This window comes from Thunnus albacares, chromosome 11, assembly GCF_914725855.1.
Source record: "Thunnus albacares chromosome 11, fThuAlb1.1, whole genome shotgun sequence".
Classification (NCBI taxonomy): domain Eukaryota; kingdom Metazoa; phylum Chordata; class Actinopteri; order Scombriformes; family Scombridae; genus Thunnus; species Thunnus albacares.
The window spans coordinates 34,258,295-34,267,221 of NC_058116.1; the positions used below are offsets into that span (position 1 = coordinate 34,258,295).

Here is an 8,927-nt window from a genome sequence, read left to right on the forward strand (position 1 = left end):
AACTTTCATTATCATTAGTTAAACACTTATTAGTCAAATTCTTTATTATTAAATACTTTATTATTAGTTAAATACTTTATTATTAGTTAAATACTTTATTATTAAATTCTTTATTATTAAATACTTTATTATTAGTTAAATACTTTATTATTAAATACTTTATCATTACTTTATTATTAGTTAAATACTTTATTATTAAATTATTTATTATTAAATACTTTATTATTAGTTAAATACTTTATTATTAGTTAAATACTTTATTATTAAATACTTTATCATTACTTTATTATTAGTTAAATACTTTATTATTAAATACTTTATTATTAAATACTTTAATAATAAAATATTTAATAACGTATTTAACTAATAATTAATACTTAATCATTAAATACTTTATCATTAGTTAAATACTTTATTATTAAATACTTAACCATCAGTTAAATACTTACTTATTAGTTAAATATGTTATCATTAAATACACTATTATTAAATACTTTAACTAATAATTAAGTATTTAACTAATAATAAATACTTTATCATTTAATACTTTATTATTATTATCGAGTCGTATTCAGCAGCTCATGATGCAGTTTCGAGGCTCACAGAATAAGTTTGAGTGTAAATGAGCAGTTAAAGGGACGTAACAGAATAAAATGTGTTTCTATAAAGTCTTTAAATGTTTAGAGTCTGGAGATACGAGGTTTCCTCACTGACATGAAGCACTTTATCACTGCAGTAGATACGAGGTTTTCCTGTCACGTGGACGTTCAGATGAACAGCGTTTTACTGTGTTGTGCTGTTAAAGTACTGAAGCATCATGGAGGACTACGGTCAGACTGCGGGTCCTGGTCCTGCTGGACTCTGGTTTCAGGCTGCTGACAGCCAGCAGAGACTCTGATCTGTGAAGAGGTGCATGCTGGGATTGGCTGCTAGTTCAGACTCTGTCAAAACAACTTATCTCTGGACGGAGCTGTAACTAGAGAGAGAGAGAAGCTAATCTCAGCTAATCTCAGGTAATCTCAGCTAATCTCAGGTAATCTCAGCTAATCTCAGGTAATCTCAGCTAATCTCAGGTAATCTCAGGTAATCTCAGGTAACCTCACATAATCTAATGTACACTGCATTTTGTAATTAGAGGATTTAAATCCAGAGTCCAGAGTGTTCACAGGCAAACTATCTAATTAGGTTTAATTAATAAGGTTTAATTATTAACATCATTATAAAATAGTTTTTTATTTGGTCTGTTGTGAGTTTGTTTATTGTCATTTTAACTTCTCTGTAAAGTTCATTCAGTGTGTTAAAAACATCTGTTCTATAAATAAACTGACTGACGATGTCATCAGCCTGAACTGAACCTGCAATAACCTTTAAAAAACACAATAATAATAACAACAACAACAATAATAATATAATAATAATAATAATAATATAATGTTTGTATTAACAATAACAATAATTTTTTTGTATTAAACAATAGTGAGAAAAACAACAACACAGATTTGGTAGAAATTGAAGAATTAACGGTTCTGATCACATGGAAATGCACGTTAAGGAAAACAGATTATAAAAGGAAGCCACATATGATTAAAAAACTATAAAAATATGAATAAAATGTAAATATAATAAATATGTGTGATATAAAAACAAAGCGTCCGGAAGGTTTGTAATATGATATATCACGACAACATACCAAACTATCTGTAATTTATTCCAGTTTTTTACCGACACATCTGTCAGTGACCACAATATGTAATATATGATAACATCTTTATAACATTTAACAGACAAACATCTTTAAACTGAAAACTTTGTGATGAAAGTTGGAGACTTTGAAGACATGAAACTAACAACCTGAACTGTTGTTGACGATTTAATCAATTTCTAACAACCTCAAGAGTCAAATGAAGCTGATAATCAATCAGAACAAGCGACTGCGACACCGAACGCCTCATCAGGACAGCTGCTGTGTTTTTTCACTGCTGTCAGCTGATTGGAGGTGAAGGCGTCGAGTTTCTCAGATTCTCTCTGCAGTCGTCACCGATCAACACCAATCAATCAACAATCAATACGCACACAACTTTACTCCTGAAAACTTCACTTTCCATGTTGGAACAAACCAAATAAACTCAGCTGATATTTACAGATTGGAATCTGGGCGACAGATAAGGCAGTGGCTGAAAATACTCCCCCCCCCCCCCTTCCGCCCCCCCGACCCCTGCGGTGTGATTGACAGCAGCATGTGGCACATAGCTGGAGGTGACAGTGATAGCCCTGCTGCTGATTCCCTTAAAAAGCCATCAGCCGCCCAGCTGACAGGCCACTGCGGTGCTATCAGCGGCTATTCTTGGCTTTTCTAAATCACTGCACAGTCTGCTGCACGCGGCCATGTCCAACATCACCCCCAAAGACTTCCAACACAAAAACTCTGAAAGCCTCTGCGACTCTGATCCGAGGCCGGTTAAAGCTCAGGTCGGCACGGACCGGCGGGTCATCGCACACATGTGGGACACTCACCTCGGACTGATGGGACGGAGCCCAGACGACTCCAACCAGCAACAGTCTCCTTATCCAGAAAAGCTTTTCCAGCAAAAATCCAAGATGAGAACGGTCGAGCCTCAAAAACCCCCCCCCCAAATAAAACAAAACTACACAGTGAAAGGCCGTGTAGTTTTGCTTCCCCTCCACCCGAGGCGAGGCTGGGAATGCTCCAACTGCTCAGGAGGGCCCAGATGGAGGTTTAGGTTTTTATAGCAGGGGGGGGGGACCTGCATCATCACCTCACCGACGCTCCCCATTGGCCCGCCAGCCACTCAGGGGGGCATGATGGGACATGGCAGCCATTTATGCAACCTCTGAGCTGTCAGTCAACCCCCCCCCCCCCCCATCAGTGTTGATCTGGCTTTGATTCTGATTGATCTGTGATCGTTAAAAAACATCTCAGTAAAAAAAAACACATGACATTTGATTAGTGAAGATAAAGAGCTGCAGCTTCTCTGCGTTGCCGTGACAACACAACCCGAGTCATTAAATAGCTGCTGACCAAAAGGAGTCAGAGGCTGTCCCTGTCTGTCAACCCCCCCCCCCCCACCACCACCACCACCAACCCCCCAACCAGCCTGCTGTTACCACACAGGAACCTCACTCTCTTCTTCTACTGCTTTTATTCAGTCGCTGTATATTTACCACACTGTATTCAGTCAGTTTCAACCTCTCAGCTTCACGTAAACAGCACGGCCGCTCCGTCACCATGGTAACCATCATGAAAACAGCCGGCCGCTCCATCACCGGAGTAACCATCATGTAAACAGTCAGCTGCTCTGTCACCGTTTGGTAACAAGGTTTGGTAACCATCACTCAGCTGTCAATCATCCATCATGCAGTCTGCAGCTCAGAGACAGCAGCGGGACGGAGGATCAATCAGCTGATCGGCTACAGGAAGCTGATAATACTTCCAATAGTACTTTTGATCATATAAATACTATGATCCCCACAGCTCTGCGTCCTCCCTTCAACATGTGTGTGAACCCAGAGCTGTTCGGGGGAGGGGTTTCACAAAAGGTCACTTATCTAACTTAAAAAGTATTCACAGTTTATCTCCTCAAACATTTTCATTTCTACAGTTTGTTTAAAGGAAATAAGATTCATCAGTTCAGTTAAACTTCAGGCAGCGTTACGTTTCTCTCAGTGGAATATTAATCTAATTTCTAGGAGACGTGTTTGGTTTTAAGACATGAACATTATTTGGATATTTATGAACGCGTACTGTAAACGCAGTGAATTTTTCTTGCCCATTTTCTCTTAAAATTTGGTTTGCACATCTATATATTAAGAAAAAAACTAAAAAAACTGTAGTTTCAGTAGTTTCTGACAAACAAACGTTCACCAAATCATTTCTGTTTTATTGGAAGAGTTACTCAACTGTTCTTCAGCTCTTTACTGCAGTAAAAGTACATAAGTATTATGAGCTTGATGTAGTTAAAGTATTGCAGTAAAAGTACATAAGTATTATGAGCTTGATGTAGTTAAAGTATTGCAGTAAAAGTACATAAGTATTATGAGCTTGATGTAGTTAAAGTATTGCAGTAAAAGTACATAAGTATTATGAGCTTGATGTAGTTAAAGTATTGCAGTAAAAGTACATAAGTATTATGAGCTTGATGTAGTTAAAGTATTGCAGTAAAAGTAGTGGTTTGGTCCCTCTGACTGATATATTATTATATATGACATCATTAGATTATTAATAGTGAAGCATCAGTGTTAGAGCAGCATGTTACTGTTGTAGCTGCTGGAGGTGGAGCTAGTTTACACTACTTTATATACAGTTAGCTAGTTTAGTCCAGTGGTTCCCAACCTAGGGGTCGGGCCCCTCCAAAGGGTCAGCAGATAAATCTGAGGGGTGGTGAGATGATTAATGGGAGAGGAAAGAAGAAAAAACAAAGTTCTGATACACAAATCTGTTTTCAGTTTTTGGACTTTTTCTCTAATCTTTGATTTTTGCTGAAATATTGGATCATTTGAACATTTATTGAAATGAAAGCATGTGAGAAGTTTAGAGGGAAAAATCACTATTTGGTGGAGCTGTTAACAACTCATAGACATGTGAAATGTGACCCCGACTACACACTGCTTTTTGTAAGACGTCAAAAGACAAAAAGGTTGGAAACCACTGGTTTCATCTTTAACAATGTGTTGTATTTTAAAAGCTTGTTATATTATCCATTGTGTCAAATCTTCATCTGAAAAGTAACTAAAGCTGTCAAATAAATGTAGTGGAGTAGAAAGTACAATATTTCCCTCTGAAATGTAGAAAGTAGCATCACATGGAAATACTCAAGTAAAGTTCAGTACCAGCAGAGTCGGCGCTGTGCGTATATCTAGTCGGTACCGCTCCACCTCCTGCACACCAGGGAGGTGATGCTCCACGTCCCTAGAACTAGTTTATGATGTCCTGGATCAGCATGCCTAGGTCCCTGCCTGTTTGGCAACAAGCTCACAGTGCAGCGGCTCCATGTTATTTCTTCTTCATGGGAAGACCTGGCCACCAGGTCTGGATCCAGGAGGCTGCCCCGGTCTCCCTCTTCTGTGCGAGGTTCCCACACTCCTGAAATTCCACTTGGCTGAGGTCCATGAATCGTTCTTGGTCCGGACCCTCCGCCTCAATAAGGTGACGATTCTCGGGGGGAGAAACGTTTACATCCTTCTTTAATGCTTTGCTTCCTGCTGATGAGGCTGTAACCTGCGTGATTACAGGGACTGAGTCACTTTATAGCCACTGAACTTACATTGTAGTCCAGGCAATTTGCAAAGTTTGTTTTATTTATTCATTCATTTTATTTTTCTTCTTTATGTTTTTACCTGATTCCATCTGTGCCTCCTTGTATGTTACGTTTCTCTTGTAGTTAGTAGTGGTCAGTATGTGAGTAACGGTTCATTTCCTCTACTGGGAGATGCTATCTCTATCACATGTGACTTTTATGATTTATTATTATTATTATGTATTTTTTATTTAAATTTTTGTTATTACTATTATCATCCTCTCTGCTGGAGGGGGGGGGGCTATTGTTGTTTGGAAAATCCTGTAACTGCTGTAAAATTTGAATAAAAATATCTTCCAAAAAAGAAAAAGAAGAAAGACAGAAAAACATTGTAGGAGGAAACACTGACATCTCTGAATTTCTACACATGGAAATCTTTAGAGAAGCATCAACGGTTTATTTATATTCAGGACATTTTAGTTGGCTGTTCGGCTGGTTTAATTGGTAAGTTATATAGGTATATTTAGGTATATTAAGGTATATTTAGGTTCATATAGCATGTTCTTAATTTGCAAAAAGGGAGGTTGAGTTATTTCAGAAATTTCAGCAGTTGACTTTCCTCCTTTTATTCTACTTCAGTTTTGATGTGCTTGTACTATATATATATATATATATAAATATAATTGAAAGTATGTCTGGAAAAGACCAACAATACAAATTAATTTTAACCTCCATCTCTGGGTGTTCTGATGCCCAAAACATACAAAGCTTTCAGCACTGAGAGAACAGACACCTGACTCACTGAACCTTTAGAGGCCATTTTGTTGCAAGAGTCATGAGTAAGAACAAGGTTGTCTTCCAGGTGGGCGACCAAAACAAATATCTATATCAGTTAATTATTACATGGTCAACCTTTATGTTCATATTGACATTAAAGAACATATAAATACACAACATACATCATTTTAAAATGAGAGACATGTTCTTGTCCCTCCATATTTTGTGATTGTTGCAGCACAAAGTAACAAACCTCACGTGCCGTTTTGAAATCAGTGTCACGGAGTGAATGGACCCAAACACCGAAAACCTTCTTTATTCTTGCGATGGTCAAGACAGCACAGAACAAAAGAATGATCCAACAAAACCTTAAATACAAACTAAACTAATCAGACAACGAGGAGCAGGTGACACAGGGCAGGCTGCGAGCTGATAGGCTGGGAGGAGAACGAGAGCGCAGGTGTGAGGAGGAGCACATGAACACAACCCAGCATGAATCAAATTGAAGCACACAACACTACAAACTAACTGAAAATGCAGTCCTCTAAACCCACCACCCAAACCATAACAAGCAAACCCACATGACCAGAGTGTTTTACTACGAAGCCAGTTCAACATGTCCGGGCTTTCTTTGTGTGTTCTGGCTCCACAAACCCTGAACTCTCCGTCAGAGATACGTGGTATCACAACGGTGGATATGAACTTTGTTAACTCAGGCTTTCTGCTTCAGGCTCTGTGTGCGTCCCCGTAAAAAGGGGAGTTTGGCATCATTTGACTCTTTTTCCGCACAAAATGGACCAATCACATGTCGCCTGCTTCAGTCAGGAGGAACAGGTCATTATAACGGAGAGATATGAAGAATATAAACACATTATCACTGTTGCTGCAAATAAGGAGAAAGATGAATGCTGGAAGAAAACTGCTGATCGTGTCAATTTGTTAATTAAAACACTAATTCAGTAATTTATTAATTACGTAATTAGTTTATGTACTTATTTTACCACTCAGTGCCTCCCACATCCAAAGCTCTAAAACTTTAAACTTGATGCAGCAGATTTAAACATTAAACTGTCTGATTCTGTCCCAGAATGAAGGATCAGTGGAAACCACTTTAGGTTCTGACCAAAGTGATATTAATATTAGAGATTGAATATTATCTGTGATAAATACCAACAGACTAATCAATTTAATTTTATTATTTTTGTTCAAAGTATTTCTTCATTAGTTTTTTGTTTTTTATTAGTTTTTTTATTATTTAAAATACAGTTTGATATGTTGTAACAAAATCCCACAGCAACCCAATTTACAATATGACATCAAATCAATGGTAAGTCTGATAAAAGACTAATCAATATTCTAATCGGTTCTAATAGCTGCAGTAGCAGCAGTGTTACAAGGACGGTTTATTATTTACACTTTATTGCCGATTTAAGCTGAAACTCAGATCATAACCTGCTCCTGGTTAACAGAGAGTTACCATGGTGATGTAGCAGGTTACCAGAGAGTTACCATGGTGATGTAGCTGGTTAACAGAGAGTTACCATGGTGATGTAGCAGATTAACAGAGAGTTACCATGGCGATTTAGCTGGTTAACAGAGAGTTACCATGGTGATGTAGCTGGTTAACAGAGAGTTACCATGGCGATTTAGCTGGTTAAAAGAGAGTTACCATGGCGATTTAGCTGGTTAACAGAGAGTTACCATGGCGATTTAGCTGGTTAACAGAGAGTTACCATGGTGATGTAGCAGATTAACAGAGAGTTACCATGGCGATTTAGCTGGTTAAAAGAGAGTTACCATGGTGATGTAGCTGGTTAACAGAGAGACACCGTCATGACATTGAAAACCCTGCAGGCTCAACACACCTCGCCAACCCACTAATCTCGCTTCGTAGTGCGGCCCTCAGAAGGACCTGACAACGGAGGTATAACACAGGAAACCCCGAAAAACACAAGAAGTCCAACAAAAAACCGTCCATTCAGGATGTGATGATCAGTCCAGTATGATTTATTGAAACCGACTGTATTAGATTTGCTAAGTGTACTTCAGACCAGCATTATTACCATATTTCAGCTTCACTGTCTATTAACGTTCAATGTGTTGACCCAACAGGAAGACAGCAACTTTGTCACCCGCTCCACTGATGACGAGTGTTGCATTTGGGCAACAGGAACAAACGGTTCATATGCATTTCGGATCATTCTGCAGAAGGACAACAACCTGGTTATGTGCACCAAAGAACACAAGACAGTTTGAGCCTCTGACACCTGCTGACGCATGGCCTGCAGCACTAGGATGCGCCTGACTTTCACAAATGAAGGTCGACTGGTTCTTGACAAAGATAGAGAGACTATCTGGAGCAAAGGAAAAAATTGGTAGTAATGACAGTGTCAGACTGAAGTCATGATGTGGCAAGAAACGTGCTTTACTCTGAGATCCTAATAAAGAAATGTGAAATAAAAACACAGTAATTATTTTGTCAAAGGTTCGATCACTCAGTTAGAGACATATTGATGTTGTTATCTTTCTGATGAATTCGTAATGTTTCCTGCTTGTGATTGCTGCAGCTGCTGCTCACCGGCTCAACTTCCGAAAGAGTCCCAGCAAGTGTTGGCAATTTACGTCTGAAGATACCACCCAAAATCGGTGGTAATGTGTTCAAGATATATGGTGGTGTTTTAATAATGGCTGCAAGGTGGAGCTATTGGTTACATGCTTCAATATGTTGCGAACATGTTCATGGAGAAGCTGTGCACCAAGTTTCATTTTATCAAATACAAGAGACTTGTAGCAACAACATGTTATACTGTTACTGTAGTGCCCCCTGTGGGTGAAACTGCATCAGATGTTACACACTTGTACACTATGGCTGTATATACAACATTCCTAAATTTG

The 8,927-nt window shown here is 38.4% G+C and overlaps 1 protein-coding gene across 1 annotated transcript in view; it reads right to left on the minus strand.

Moving 5' to 3' along the window:
* The window catches only part of LOC122992878 (titin-like), a 212,020-nt gene extending 209,342 nt beyond the window's left edge, over positions 1–2,678 (minus strand). Inside the window, exon 1 of the mRNA XM_044366877.1 lies at positions 2,515–2,678. The gene's annotated coding sequence lies outside the window, so the exon portion shown is untranslated. The remainder of the gene's footprint in view (positions 1–2,514) is intronic.
* Between the last annotated feature and the right edge of the window lie 6,249 nt (positions 2,679–8,927).